The following is a 17304-nucleotide window of genomic DNA, read 5'->3' on the forward strand; positions in this document are numbered from 1 at the left end:
ATATTTGAAAACTTAAACTTAAACTTCAAAAGAAGCATATTTATTTGATAAACAGAGTAACATAAACAGAGTCAGTGCAAATGATGACTTGTTCCTAGGCCGCATGAAAACCCTTGGCGGGCCGCATGAAAGCCCTTGGCGGGCCGCATGTGGCCCGTGGGCCGTAGTTTGCCCACCCCTGTCTTAAATAGTCATGCTATGTAAATGTATACATTGTCTTAAATAGTCATGATAAATCAATGTATACATTGTCTTAAATTGTCATGCTAAGTAAATGCATACATTGTCTTAAATTGTCATGCTAAGTAAATGTATACATTGTCTTAAATAGTCATGCTAAGTAAATGTATGCATTGTCTTAAATAGTCATGCTAAGTAAATTCATACATTATCTTAAATTGTCATGCTAAGTAAATGTATACATTGTCTTAAATAGTCATGCTAAGTAAATGTATACATTGTCTTAAATAGTCATGCTAAGTAAATGCATACATTGTCTTAAATTGTCATGCTAAGTAAATGTATACATTGTCTTAAATAGTCATGCTAAGTAAATGTATACATTCTCTTAAATTGTCATGCTAAGTCAATGCATACATTGTCTTAAATTGTCATGCTAAGTCAATGTATACATTGTCTTAAATAGTCATGATAAGTCAATGTATACATTGTCTTAAATTGTCATGCTAAGTCAATGCATACATTGTCTTAAATTGTCATGCTAAGTAAATGTATACATTGTCTTAAATAGTCATGCTAAGTAAATGCATACATTGTCGTAAATAGTCATGATAAGTCAATGTATACAATACATTTATTTAAATAGTCAAGATAAATAAATGTACTCATTGTCGTATTAAATATATTGTCTCAGATTGTCAGGATAAGTAATTTTCCATGGACTGACTAAGATACCTCTTAAAAATAATAAAGCTTTAACCAATATCACGTTTATTTTAAGAAACATAATTCTATCCTTTCACTTCATTTCTTGTCAGGATACAATTAATGAAGACGTTTGTAACGACCTTGCTCACGAAGATGTTTGAGTATTATGTTATTTAAGAGTGATTTATTTTGAGGGCAAAGGTGAATTATCCGGTCAAAGTTTAGTATATTTGGAGTATATCAACTTTCGCGGAATCCTATTATCTTAGGACATATCTATAATGTCTTCAAACATTTTTTATGCAATGAAAATTTAAAGTTTGCGTGTATTCATGAAATACGCGAAAATAAAGATACACACACCTTAAGAGGAAAAAATAGGTGTTGAAAATAAAATGGAAAAATCATTGTCCTTGCAATAAATGCCTTCCATATAGTTTAGTTCACAATACATGTTTTCACCTTGATAAATTTCATAATTACTGAGCAAACAATTAACATTTACCTTTAACATGCATAAATAAGTCCCACATAAAGTATCATTGAGTGGTTATGGATAGAAAATGTGACATCAGAAGAAATATTGGAAATTGGGGGTGTCGATACTGAGTTGTTTTCATTTACATCTTTGGCAACTAAGCAGGCCATGCAAGCAAAAGATTATCGAAAGTAGTCTGAGACAATATATTCAAGAAATGACGCAGTCGTCATTATTTTGATGCCTTCCCGCAGATTTTTTAACCTTTGGCTTGCTTCCGCGCCTGATAAGACTGCGGCTGCGGCCAAATTTATTACTAATAGCTTCTTCTGCTCCTTTTTCGACTGTCTGCTCCTTTTCTTGTTCTAAGGAGTGTTCACTTAATCTCCTTTTAAGAAAGGGTTCGTTCAAACGCGCACGTGGATTTTTAGCTTTTTCAAGCAGCAATTTGAAAACATCTTTGATGCAATCGTTTGTTTTGGCAGACACTTCTACGAAAGCCCCACAAGAACTTTCGTTGTATACCCAATTCAAGGCATCAAATTTTTCTACTTGCCGATTGTCTTCCAAATCTAGCTTGTTTCCCACTATTACACAAGGCAGGTCTTCGTAGTTACTTCGAACCTCTTTTATTTGTTCCCACAAACTCTTGACCTCCACAAACGTCGCCTGATTCGTTATGGAATATACGAGAACATACGCGTGCGCAGTTGATATATACAGCCTGCGCATGGCAGGAAATTCAAGGTTTCCCGCAGTGTCTAAAAAGTCTACTTTAAAGTCGGTTCCGTCAATGCTGTAATCTTTGCAATAAAGTTCTTCAACAGTCTCCCTATACTCGTCTGTAAATTTGCATGTCAGAAATCTTTTCAAGATAGAAGTCTTTCCTACTCCACCGGCACCGAGGAAGATAACTCTGTTTCTATGATCAGTATCCACCATTTTGAACTGTCTATTTGTCAATAAATTCACAGGATATACATGGTACTAGATTAAAAATAAAAAATTTATGTCATTTTCGAGAACTGTAGAGGATTGGTTAGGAGAATATCGTCTTTGATGTTTGCAAATTGACGAGCAAGTAAGTCAACTCCTGTTTGAGGGTCACCTGTAATGAAAGATATCTAAAGTTAGTGAATATAAGACGATTACACATGTGTACTTAAAATATTTACATTATAGTTTATGTTAATTAAAAGTTACATAGAAAGAAAACAATGGAACCAATATAAAAAGGCCATCTTACTATTGCTGATAGTATTTACTATATGAAATTATTTATATGAATTGACAAATGAATAAAAATGACAGGACTAAACACTATATTTGGTGAAATTGTATACAAAAATACTTTGTTTACAAGTAAATTCTATCACAGAGCATATTTTGAATGTATTCTCTTTTTATTTTTAAACTTCGCATTATTCAAGGAAACCTGAAAACCCTTGAATAGCATACAGGAGAAATCATTCTCGTTGACTTGGCAAATATGACGAAACTGAAAGGTATAATTCGGAAAATTTCTATCGAATCATAACTTTCCTTTAATTTCATATATATATATATATATATATATATATATATATATATATATATATATATATATATATATATATATATATATATATACATACATACATACATACATACATACATACATACATACATACATACATATAATTGTTTGGGGTAGGCAGATAAGGTAACTTGTGTTTTTGAGGATGTGAAAATTAGCATTTAGAAACTTTTTTAAACTATTTCTGCAACATCAGCTTTTAAGAAAGAAACCTAACTTCTTTTTCCCGTTTGATAGATTAGCATGGTGCATAGTCATATGTACTATGCATATCGTTCAATTCAATTAATGGCGACCATAGGATCGTTGTTTTTATTGTAAATATTCACTCTACAAAACCTTCCACGAACAGAATAATTGTATGTCAGGCTTTCAGTTACAGTTAGGATGTTCCTCTTTATTTGATACGCCATGATACAAACAGGTAAGAACAGTTCCAAATTTAATTTGGTTATACCTGCCCTGAAGGACCTTTCCATTATGCCATCCATGCGTTTGAACTGTTTCATAGCCAGCAACGAGAGAACGATTAATTACCAGAATGTCACACAGAATAAAAGAAGGATTCAGTTCTTTGTCTGGAATCATAGGTATTGTAGATCTACAAGAATAATTCGTGGTAATTGTATCCACCTACATCATAGACTATTCCTATCTCTTCTACTAAGAAGTAACGCGACTATTACTGTCCTTCCGCCACGGTGGTTTGATAAGAAATTCCTTAAACATTTATTCCAGCAAGATTTACTTCCCTTAGACAATCTTATCAAATAGGAACAACATGTTACTTAAGATCCCGATGGATAGTTTAGTATTTCGCCCACCCCCACCAACCGACCGAAAAATATGTAAGGTAGAACGCATGAGCCTATTGAACATAAGTTTTGTAGTGTTTATAGAATCACATAGAAGCTAAATCTGTAATAAATTTGACTTAGGCGAGAAAATGGGCTGGAGGAGAAAAAATGGGTTGGCTTGATTAGTGGCTGCCAAGCACTTAAACTAGCATCAGAGATCATATACGTAACTTAGGCTGCAAATGCAAACCCGACTTGGTTTACGTGTTTATAAATGTCTGCTACAGCATATTTTAAAATAAACATGATGAAGTGGTCATGAAGCGCATGCTAATTTTTTATAATACCACTGAACTTTAATAATTCATAAGGCCCATACTGATTGTTTGATCCGTCTTGAAACAGAAAAATATACAAAATAGTTATTGGCTGACAAAAACGAAAGCAAAAAATAAAATAAAACCGGACTGGGAGTAGAGTTGGTTCAGTATAAAAGCCATCATTTGTCTAAGGAATGAACCATAACGCCATAATTACAATATGTATGCTTTCCACAAGATCCATTACGGTTAGTTAATTGTTATTTGCGTCTTTAATGTAGACTTATTTTCATTTATCTGCAATATGTCATTGTCAGGTAACAATTCAAGAAACAATATGCCTATTGAGACCCAATAAAAGGTTGCTGTCAAAATGCTTGTTTTGTTAGTGCAATACGATTATTTTATTAAACGTAGGAGAATCAGTGTGATAGGTCACTGACTACTCTTCACCAACAGGTATCTCAGGTGGTCTCCATTGTCTCAGAAGGACCACATTTGTAACAAAATAAGAAACGGTGCTTCTTTGGATTCAGTTCGCTAATAGCCCTCTGCAACAAGCATTGGATCGTTTGTCGTTTGTCACCGTGCTAAAAATAAAGAAAATGAGTAGTAGAAACTAGATCACTGTTTTCAATACTTTTTTTAAAATCCATGCCAGGAGCAAAAGGGACCTCATCAGAAGCCTGACCAAGAAATGTGTCAGCTAAAGATAATAATTTCCTGATCAACATCATTCTCAGAGCTTTCTTTGTCATAGCTATAGTAACTGCACACGCTGGGTATAAATCACGATTTCAATTTCAATAGGATCGACTTTCTGACCCAAACAAGGGTTGTCAATTACAAGTGGATTAAACACAACCTTATCTCCAGCTAGGTCATTGCCTAATAGTAAATGAATACTCTGGATAGATAAAGACGACACTGTTCTGATCGTCACAATGGAGAGGAACATTATCAAAGCCGCATTCTTCTCCATGATTAAGAGCACTCTCATTAGAAGAAGACTTCTCATAAAAAGGCAAAATGCCTGATAATAAAAGACTGTGAAACTCATGTGTCCCTTAAAAGTTTAATAGGGATATGATTGGCCGAATCACCCAATAGTGAAACTGAACCTTTCGACATGAATGGTTCATAATTCTCCATAATAAAATCAGGCTGTGGTTTGTTTGACTCAACAAATGTATTACTGTCAATACATGACCGTGACCTTAACCTTTAAGAAATAAGAACATTTGGAATAGGTCTGTCTTGATTCTGGTACATATTTTCCAAACTGTAGCAATCAGAAATAGCGTTCGCTTTCGTCTTGCAATAGGTGCATGTAGTAAGAGATAAGGATTTCTGATCAATCTTGTCAGAAAACTGATTCCTACTAGTTGTGCCAGTTTGTGATTTTGGAAGTGCTGATACGAGACTGAAATTGCTTTATACCGATAAGCTGTTCTTTTTCCTCTTTCTGTTACTGCAGTTCTCTTTCTTCTTTCTGAGGCTCAAGCGTTCTTAACTCTTTTTCCGTCTTGCTTTTTTAATTTCAATTCCATCATGTCAGAGCCAGGTAGAGACTTACTAAGCAAACCTAAAGTACTTTATTCCATAAATTCTTTCACATCAAATACTGGAGAAAAACATTTTTATTTCTTTCTTGGTTAAAAAAGTCTTCGCATGAGAATGATCATGTCTGGCAAGCTGGAGTAATTCATCCTTTTTATGGGCTTAACCTTTCTTTGGTAAGGCTTAAAAATCAGTTTACCACTTTAGATAACATTGTGAAAGTGTTTTTGGTTTCACTATTGATTTCTCAAATATGAAAAGTAATACCTAGGGACATAGAACATTCCAAAGCAAACTGAATTTAAATTTCAAAAACAGTTTTCTGAAATATTTTAGAGAAATTTTTATCCCGTACATGAGTATACAATTTTCTGTTACGACTCTATGGTCTTAAAAAAAATAGAAAAGAGGGAAAGCCAAAAATAATTTGTAAAATTCAACAAATAACGTATTTCCCGAGAGTATAATGTGAAAATATAAAAAGAACTTATGATATTTTGAATTAAATTGTAAATAGTCCTAAAATGTCTAACACAAGCCTTAATGAATAAAGCTGTTGTTGTTGTTGGGTTTAACGCCATTTTCAGCACACGAGAGGAAGAACCCGGGAAAATCCCGGAAAGAACCACAGACCCACGTGAAGCTACTGGCAAGCTTTCTCACATACCCACATTGGCTGAATCCGAGACTCGAACCCACCCAGACAGAGGTGAGATGTCAGTGATCCGTAACGGAGAGCACTTTAGACCACTCGGCCACTCGGGGCCCCGAATAAAGTTATAATTAAATTTCAGTCGTATTGCAAACAAAATCCAACGCTGAAGGTGTTGATGTGCTTGTAGTCTCAAATATACTAATGTGGCAATGTCATGAAGTGTGATGATGTGCCAAAAGTCTTTTGACGAATCCGAATAAATAATACAATCCAAATTGTCCTTGTCTGAAGTCACTATAATTCCAAGTTAATGTCTCTGTCCAATAATATTACAGAGCACTTTGTGTGTGTGTGTGTGTGTGTGATTTGGAATGTTACCGTAGCTTTAAAAAAAATTTCTCATATCGCTAAGATGACTGCAGTTTGACAGTTTATAGTGATGTCTAACATGGGGGCATCATGCCGCAGTTATGTCGTATCATGTACCACCTAGTCACATTATCTTGATACAAGGCCGACCAGTCTTAACACTAACCTCTAAATGCTGAGCGCCAAGCGATGCAGCTGCTAGTATCATTTTATAGGTCTTGGGTGTGACTCGGTTGGGGTTCGAACCCGAGACCTCCCGCATCCGAGGCTGACGCTCTAGCAACTTAGGCCGGGGGTGGGGGGCGCTTGTTAAAAACTAATTGCATACTTATATCAGTATCAGCTGGTATTTTCACGTTGGGTTGACAATGTTTTAATAAAGCTCATCAGTCTTGAAAATAATGGTCACCTGGGCAAGCTTAACAATGTCTGTCCAGACGAAAATTATAAAATGTTGGCATTCTCTGTCTCTTTAACTTCTCCCATATCTAATTCATAATGATGTACAGTAGTTCGTTGAAAGGGAAATTGTGACATTTTTTGGTTACTGAACGGTTTCACTGTAAACACGAAAACCACTAAAACATCAAAGGCTATGTGTGCAAATGCGATTTCTCTTATTATATGTGCATCTAAAGAACATTAAAACATATGCTTATGGTGTTTTGACACATTTTAGCATAAAGTCTGCATGCATTTCTTTAGTCAAAGCGAGTGTCGTGGACAATCGCACTGTGTCGAGAATAATGTGGGACTCTGAAGTCGCACTCTTCCCTGGGACGAGCGCTTGGAAAAATGTTTCCTGAGTCCTGCTGTATATATGTATGTATGAATGTGCAGGGGAATGTGTGTATGTACACGCAACTATATATCTTTAGAATTTTTTTAATCTTTGTACATACTGTAGATTTGTTTCACTGTCTAAAACGTGTCACCAATGTTTGGAAAAAGCTTAAAATATATGAATATACCTGCTGATGGAAATCGGCTACAAGAAAATAAACACACACACACACACACACACATACATACATACATACATACATACATACATACATACATACATACATTCATACATACATACACACACACACACATATATATATATATATATATATATATTTTTCTCGATGGTGATTTTATTACCAAAAATATTAATTTATCAGATTCAAGTGATATTTTTCTTAGAAGAAATAAAGCTGAAATAATCAGTATCGATAATGATAACAGTGCGCGATACAATGAATTCCATAGAGGGAACAAACGTCAATACATGTATCACAGATCCCATTTCTTATGATGAAAATCGAAATATGTATAGCATGCATTTATTGAAGTCTTGTACAATGAATTCTGTAATACTTTTGTGTAATACCCATATGTAATACCTATGTTTGGAACGAAAGAGTGGGTTTAGACAAGGGGGTTGAAAAATGCATATCCCGTGATTAGAGCCTAACGAATTATTTTGTAACGACAGTAATTGACATGCTTGTGAATTGCTTCATTGTAATCCTTTGTTTTCAGAGATTTACAGAAAACGTTATTACCGGTAAAGAAAATTGCACGAGAAAAAAAAAATGCGGTGAGCATTGCTAATATGCTAAAAACTGGCAGAAAGCATACGAAAACATTTAATAGCATTTTTATAGTTAAGAAAATCATTGTAAAGCAAAATACGCGCTTTGCGATATAAATCACCAAAGCTATATTGAGTTATATAATAAATAATGTTGGAAAGGAAAAGAACCATGATCAATGCATTAGAAGAAGTTTTTCGGTATTTTAAAGAAATCAGCTTACTTGATATAGATAGTAACGACCAAAAGATCCCCGAAACGGTGGAAGCGGTGGTTTTTGTCAATAAGTCTGTTTTGAAGGATCCAGTTTCAGCTGAAAATAAATGTTTAATGTTGTTAACAATCCGAGGAATAATAAAGAAAGTTTTATTGATAATGTATTGAATTAATATATAAACATCTTAATGGCTGGCATGACAAATGTGGATATAAATTTTTATAATATAATCTTGAATACTGGCTTCGTACCATTAGGTTCAATAAAATGTGTTTTATTCTTCCAATTTATAAATATAAAGATGACAAAATTGATATATCCGAATATAGACGTATCAAGTTAGTCAGCTGTTTTGGTACAATTTTACCGCCATATTAAATTTAAGTTTACTAAAATTCTTGATAATATTAATTTTTATTTATATGAAACTCAATTTGGTTTCAGGAGAGACTTCTTCTCAATGGACAGTGTATTTTTCTTGTATGACCTATTTGATTTTTATAGACAACGCAACAGTACATTTTGGGAGGGAGGGGGTACTTTTGGGGGAGGGAGTGGGTATTTTTGTTAATTACAGAAATGCCTTAGATAATCTTTGGAGAGATGGATTATGGCATAAGTTGTATTTGATATGCATCATGGAAATTGTTTTAATGTTATATAAAGTATTTATTCTTGCTATCTATTTCTAACTGATACATTTAGTAGAGACATATCGAATCGCTTCTGAATATATATTTCTACTTGATACATTTAGTAGACACATTTCGAAAACTGGAACCTATATTCTGTCCAGTGCAAACAACACTTATTGTAATTGGTTCAAAAAGATAAGGCATACAAATTTAAAATACGAAAGGCGATAATGATGTTGCGGATGAATTTATATATATTAAGTCCAAATATTTCCCATAATTGGAAAATTGGCCAATGGCCAGAATAATTTAGTATTTTTACCTTATAAAGATATGTATTTGGTTTAATAGCGTATACATAATTTACATTTGCCTATTATTATCAACTATACTGTTAAATCTGAATATTGTACCAATTTTAACATATTTATCCTAAATTTGAGGATTTGTAAGATCTGATATAATTGAAAAGGCTCATCTCTTTTCCTTAGAAGTATCTTGAATGAAACTAATTGTACCGCTCTATATGTTATATGGTGAGCTTTGTCAGTTCCCATAATTTATAACATTAAAACTCGTGTGATAAACTAGTGTGCTAGAGGTTAGAGGTCATAACAAGTGTGTTACCGTATGTTTTCTCTATACAATACCTTTTGACACCTCTTATTGGAATAAATGGATATCGGAAGTAAAATCTAGATTAGATGATGTTATGTTGGGCCATGCATGTAGAAATTAAAGTTTTGTGTCAGTTTAATTGTTAACAAAATATCTAGAAATAAGACTAAAAGAGCAATATCGACAAGTTTGGGTAGCTAACAACAATAAGTCACCTAAATGTCTAAACTACAAACTAGTTTTGATTTAGAATATACATGTGTTTCACTATCAAATTAACATCTACAAGTTTAATTAAGCTTAGAATTATTGGTTTCCTGTTGAAAATAGTAATTGTGCTAATGTCTTCTATAACATATGTTATGTTCGGGCAGTGATGAATATCAGCGTTTCCTGTTGCGTTCCTATTTTCAAGATAAAAGACGAAAATGTATACCTCATTATTACATTTTCAGAACTAAAGTATACAAATATAATCATTGAATGAGTACAGGTACTTTATTACTATTGTAAACGATGTGCCGTATATATCGAATACTGTAAAGCCTGTTGAGTATACGTTGTTTTCACGTGACGTCACAAAAAGTGTGTATCCGCCATTTTGATTCCCTAGCAAAAAACGGCTCAGAACAACATTGTTCTGCCCATATAATTATGAAGGCAAGTCTCATTTTTGTGTGTAATGGTATCCTATTACATCACATTATGTTGTGCATGTCAACTGCACGAGACCGAATACGAGACATTTCCCGCTTGTTTCTTCAAGTACAACCTTGAAATTTCAACCATCTTTGTTATTCGTTCATAAACAAATATATCAATCAATACACAGACGCACAAACCAAATAAACCAATGGATACACAAACAAGTAGAAACATGTAATGATTTTCAATTTTCATAGATTGAAATCAAGCATTTGGCTATCATTCAAACTAAAAAGCTAATCGTTTATATATAATTTCATACTTCTAAAAGCATTTCAAGCAACACAATTTCGGCACAAAGTCATGTTCCGTTAGGCACATGTTTCATTTCATTACACTGAAGATGATACTTCTTTTAATGGTTCTCACTTTCATTCGGTATCTTCGTTCGTTCATCATCTCCACCACAAACACAATATCTGACTATACTTGCACTTGCTTTCGTGAAAAGTATTTGTACATAAAAGCTCTGGCATAATCACATGCTATGAAATTTTAATTGATATTGTATCCCAAAGATCATGGTGCGTACATACTCTTTCAGGATTACATTCGTAGGGACGTCATTGAAAGTATTTTTTTCTAAATATAAATATTATGTGTTTGTCAGAAATAGCTGCATTTCTATTTAAAAGCAATATGCATAATTACGGTTAACTTCACTATTCTGTCTTTCGATATAAGCCAGGGAACTTCAAGCTTTATTTTGTCTTTCGTGCTATAGCGACACTTAATTTTAAGTATAATCTATGTATCATTTCGATGAGGTAAATATCCTTATCGACAATTAAATCAACTTTTTATCTTGAATATACGCGATGACTAACGATGACAGAAGTTTGTTAGGGACTCAAAATGTCAGCGCAAGGTACGCGCGCGTGCATTGTGTGCATTTGCGTACAAAATCGTACCGACTGTAAAAACAACCCATAATTATATGAAATCACGCGCTATATTCATGTTCGTTGTCTTTGATTATAGCATGTGTGAAAGCGTAATAACGTCTGTTCTTGTCTCATCTTTTTCCGCGGACTATGGAAATAAGCACTGTTCTGTGTTAAATCCCTGTAATTACCTAACCAGAACTCGATAATTTATAAAGGAAATACTAATGCGCTGATAGAAATACACTCGCATTGTCTGTATAAATCTGCTATTTCTGATGTAAGGTAGCATACTCGATCTGTGTGTGTGTGTGTGTGTGTGTGTGTGTGATTTGGATTTTTAACGTAGCTTTAAGAATTGTTCAGTCATATCGCTACGATGTCTGCAGTGTGACAGTTTATAGTGATGTCTAGCACTAGTGCTGCAGACATGTAGCATGATGACCCACCCAGTCACATTATCCTGACACCAGGGCGACCAGTCCTAACACTAACCTCTTAATGCTGTGCGCCAAGCGAGGCAGCTGCTAGTGCCATTTTTGTAAGTCTTTGGTATGACTCAACCGGGGATCGAACCCACGACCTCCAGCATCCGAGGCTGATGTTCTAACCACAAGGCCGCCGGAGCGGTCTTGCTCGATTTGTCTTTTCCTTGCCTCTCAAAAGGTTACACTATGCACTATCATATCAAGTAGGAATTAGGTCAGCACATAAATGATATAAAATGATAAATTTCATGATAATAACGGAACCACGATCAAACGAAGTATCCTTAGACATATTACAGCCAACACAAGTCATATTTGGTATCAGCCAGAATGTCGACATGCTTGCGATGAAAAAAATATTCAATATTCCCTGTCAGTTCAATCTCTGAGCGGAGTTGAAACTGCAGAATGTAATAAACTACAGATGAAAAAACAGCTTATATATAGTTTTTTTTTCTGAGTAAGCTTTCAATTTATATTGGTATCTAAAAGATAAAACTTGAATAGCACATTGAGATCGTGAAAAAACACGAACATTTTCACATATAAAGAGATTTCATATTCAGAAGAAACTACTACTAAAAGAAGATCGAAGTCATAATTTGGACAGGCTAACAAGGACGGCAGCAGTTGCAAATGTCAATGAAATATAAATTACATTTTATTATCTTTTCTCTTTAACCATTTTATGCATAATTATATAATTAAATTTAATTTTCGCATTAGCAAATTTCAGATCATTAAGAAACCTTTACATACCTACGTATACATTTTTTGATACGCCTCTCAAGAGGGAAACACGGTAGGAAAATGTGTTTGCTCGTGCTAGTCAAGGTGGCATCTGATCAGGAGACGTCATATAGGGAGTAAAGAGACATTCAAGAGGGAGTCCACTATCCTAAAATTAGTATCAGCATAATATCACAAGAAACAAAACAAACCCTTTTAACATCCCAAAACTCCTACTGCGGCTATATTACGCTGAATTTTGGACAAACGTTTCGTCTAATTCTGTTTTTTTCTGGGACGATGCTAAGAGCAGTTAGTAATGAGCAAGCTGTTATGAAATCTATAGGGTTGGGTGAAAGATTTTGATAAAATCATATAGGTATATTTTTTTAATTTTCATATTAGAGAGGTTTTATTAATGATCTTATATGGTTAGCTTTTGCCTGTTTTTTAATGTATATTTATTTTGTATTATGTGCTTCGCTTTTGTCCATAGTTGTGGGTTGTAAAGGACATGCTTACATAGCTACCTTTTGTCTTTGATTGTGGGTTGTAATGAACATACTTAGATAGCTACCTTTTGTCTATAATTGTAGGTTGTAATGGACATGCTTAGATAGCTACCTTTTGTCTATGATTGTGGGTTGTAATGGACATGCTTAGATAGTTGACTTTTGTCCATGGTTGTGGGTTGTAATGGACATGCTTACATAGCTACCTTTTGTCCATGGTTGTGGGTTATAAAGGACATGCTTTCATAGCTACCTTTTGTTTATGATTGTGGGTTGTAATGGACATGCTTACATAGCTACCCTTTGTCTATGATTGTGGGTTGTAAAGGACATGCTTACATAACTACCCTTTGTCTATGATTGTGGGTTGTAATGGACATGCTTGCATATCTACCTTTTGTCTATGATTGTGGGTTGTAAAGGACATGCTTAGATAGTTACCTTTTGTCTATGATTGTGGGTTGTAAAGGACATGATTACATAGCTACCTTTTGTCTATGACTGTGGGTTGTAAAGGACATGCTTACATAGCTACCCTTTGTCTATGATTGTGGGTTGTAAAGGACATGCTTAGATAGCTACCTTTTGTCTATGATTGTGGGTTGTAATGAACATGCTTAGATAGTTGACTTTTGTCCATGGTTGTAATTTCTAAACAAATTGTATACGTAGCAAGAGTTCATGGTCAGTCTTGTTTACAATAAGACAAGGATTTTTCCGTTGGAAATTGTGACATTTTATTTCGTTATAGGCGAAGTGAAATATGTCTAATTATGGATTTGATAAACAGATAATTCTTATCAGTCTTAGGGAATCCAGTTGTGTTGTTGAAGTGATTCGAAGAGTAATTATTGTTTTGAAAATATTCACTTGAATTGCTAAAGTGGTCATTCCCTTTTCGGGTTTATTAACACTACTTTAGATTTTTCTGTACTTATTGAAAGACATTCTGGATTACATCATTTTGTTACATCAGGGCATTCAAGACTATTTGAATTCATTCGGAACATTCTGTATTTTTTTTACAATACTGTGTTTCTTATATTTTCACTTTGCACTATTGAGAAATAAATTGTTTGTTAAGTTCTCTTAAAATTGTCGGTTTCACTTTATTTCTATTACTTAATTTAAGACCTAGAATCGTAACACTATACATGGCGGATAATTTAGAAGGCTGCCGCCATTCTAAAAGATTACATAGTCTAGGAGATACTGGATGAAGTAAACAATGAGATTAAAACGTAAATATTGCTCAAACAGAATTTAGTGGCCTGAGATGTTGCACTTATTTCAATTGTTTAAATAAATCAGCGCAATTGCTGCAATTTGAAATGAAATGTTTCGATACGTAAAATACTAGTATTGCTTATTGGATTTTATTTAGGTAATCTTGCTGTTTGTTTCAAATTTTTAAAATATACACCCCGTAAATATTATTGAAAAAGAGTTGTTTGGATTGAAACCCTGTGCCTCGATATGCCCCCTTCCTTTATCTAAACAGGACACGTAGTATGTATCGAGTCCTCATCAACCCCAGAGAATATAAATGTAACAGTTGTATCAGATACCAGTGTTAATTTACCGTCTAAACATGTATATAACGTAAATTAGATTTTTGTTTCGCACTGACATACACTATATCTGAAGATTAGCCATTCAGTTGCCTATTGTTTTGCTACAGATTGCCAACATTTATTTCCAAACTGCGAGCATATATCAAAATCTGTCGCAGTTCTCCACAAAAACAGAATGTGACGAAGTTGAGACAACTGCGCTCTAAGTAATTTGAGTTTTCCCAAAAAATGACCAAAATAATTTAGTTGTAATAATTTTACTTTTCTGTCAGATATGGCAATGTAACATTATCCTCGTTTTAGTTATCAGACTGTCTGTTTATGGTGTAAGGATAAAAATAATTAATAAAGAAGGCTTTAAATTAGTGGACCTCGTCTAATGGTTTGTAACCAATTTGATTATGATTTCAGATTGCATGCCAGATTATTTAATAAAACACTCTATAAAGAACAAGCAGGGAGGACTGGGTACGCTGGGAAGTTGCGAGGTCCAGGAAACTGTCCTGGAGTGACATCTGCACAGTTGATTCCCATAAAATCAGTTTCCTCTTACGCTCAGTGTATGATGTTCTCCCTACACTAACAAACCTCAGGACACGGAGACTAACGGATGACCCTAACTGTAGTGTTTGTCTGAGACTTGCAAATTTAGTGCACATGTTGCAATGCAGCTCTGAATGATGGTCGTAATTGATAGCTCCATGGCCATGTGCTTTCTGAGGTTGCTGCCAGTATGGATATAGCCAGGAGAAAGAAATATCAATTTAAAATGGTCACAATTTCTTCAGGTTTGTGAGAAGAGGTGAGGCACAAATGGAAAAGACTGAAGCAAGATGCATCTTGATGGCAGCACATGATTGGGAAATGCAGGCAGATGTAAAATGACAGCTGAAGATCCCAAGGGACATCTGTAGCACCAACGTTTAGGTCTGATATTATCCTTTGGTCAGGATGTACCAATCATGTGATTTTCTTGGAACTGACAGTGCCAAGGGAAGCTATAATGGAAGAGGCCCATGGGAGGAAATTGGACATATATCAGCCACTCATCCAGGAATGCCAATATAATGGATGGAAGGTACTGGAAGTTACCGGTAGAAATAGGATGCCGTGGCCTTTTAACACAGACCTTTGCCGTCCCTTGGGAGTAATTGGGATTACATGACCCAGACGCAACAATGTAGTCACTAAGGTTGTCCAACAGGCCAAAGAAGCCTCACAATGGATTTGGCGGAAGAGATAGGAGCAAAGGAAAAACTAATATGTTCCGAGCAGAGTCTGCTCAACTCAGACGACGCACCCCCTGGAGAGCGTTGTGGGTAAGCGCCAAAACGCTCCAGTAAAGAGGATTCCCACCCTTTGATGGGATTGGTTGCAGTGCAGAACTGGATTCATATATTTGGGCATCAGCAGATAGAAAGGTACATACGTAATCATGTGCATTCTTTTTATATATAATTAAATGTCTGTCTATAGGCTTTTGCATGTTGATAACGGTTATGTGACAGAAAAATACGAATTCCTCTTGATATGCAAACTGTTTTTTAACATTCATTTTCAGTCAAGTAATCTTTACTTTAGGTGCATTTGCTTAATAACATATGCAGTAAAGCTCTGCTTTTACTACTAACTACTTAAAGCAAATAATAATTTAACAATATTCAGGATTATGCATACAATAAAACGAAGTACAAATATACAGGCATCTATACTGTAGTACATACAGTAACACAACAATGTACAAACGAACGGGCGAAATCGACGTTATTTTAACTTACATGTAATCAGTACTATAGTATAAAGCGTATTACAACAATGTACAAAGACATAATACAGCCACGAATGTGATCTATACAGTAATATATAATTGTACATGACATTACAAAGTCAAAATTGTATCTAATTTTTTCAAGGATATGCATTTAACATAAATACATGTGTATGTTCACATGCCTTCTCATCATGGCCAGGTTATAGTCTATCCTTGCCTCTATTTTAAATTGTGTTTGATATGAACTTCTGGTAATAAAAAAAAACTAATTCCCTCTAGTCGGTGTAGTTCAAGTTAACAAGAGTGGACTGTACGCTGATACAAGTAGATAACTGAAGTTAATACAATTATTTCGACAATCGTTTGTAAGAACCTATGTTTAAAGTTTTCGAACAACGTAGGTGCTAGCCAATGATGACGATTAAGAATTTGGACAACGGAGAACGATGAGATAGCTCCAATCGTTTGGTGCAAGAACACTGATATTTCAAGTACCCTCTAAAAGCGTCGTTTTGACAAAAACTGCAGAACATTTTGCAAGCTCAATAACTCGTTGTGTTGAAAATATTGATGGTAGTACAGCTACTTCTTCAAATTTAAAAAGGTATTGAAGTTATCAGTGACCTCATTGAATTCACACTTTAGACTGGCTGAGTTTATCAGTGACCTCTATTAACTCACACTTTGGACTGACTGAGTTTATCAGTGTCCTCAGTGAATTCACACTTTAGACTGGCTGAGTTTATCAGTGACCTCTATTAACTCACACTTTGGACTGATTGAGTTTATCAGTGACCTCAGTGAATTCACACTTTAGACTGGCTGAGTTTATCAGTGACCTCTATTAACTCACAGTTTGGACTGATTGAGTTTATCAGTGACCTCAGTGAATTCACACTTTAGACTGGCTGAGTTTATCAGTGACCTCTATTAACTCACAGTTTGGAC

General features: G+C 34.6%; 1 pseudogene across 3 annotated transcripts in view; it reads right to left on the reverse strand.

Annotated features, from left to right (window-relative positions):
• Positions 1-1057: 1057 nt before the first annotated feature.
• Positions 1058-17304, reverse strand: part of LOC149806089 (ras-related protein Rap1 pseudogene) — a 332158-nt pseudogene continuing 315911 nt past the window's right edge. For all 3 annotated transcript variants that reach the window (XR_016419852.1, XR_016419851.1, XR_016419853.1), the window contains 2 exons: positions 8447-8536; positions 1058-2474 (listed from right to left, as the gene is read on the reverse strand). The product of XR_016419852.1 is annotated as a ras-related protein Rap1 pseudogene, transcript variant X2 (transcript). The remainder of the gene's footprint in view (positions 2475-8446; positions 8537-17304) is intronic.

Source organism: Sinohyriopsis cumingii, chromosome 2, assembly GCF_028554795.1.
Source record: "Sinohyriopsis cumingii isolate HCF-2022 chromosome 2, ASM2855479v2, whole genome shotgun sequence".
NCBI classification, from domain to species: Eukaryota; Metazoa; Mollusca; class Bivalvia; order Unionida; family Unionidae; genus Sinohyriopsis; species Sinohyriopsis cumingii.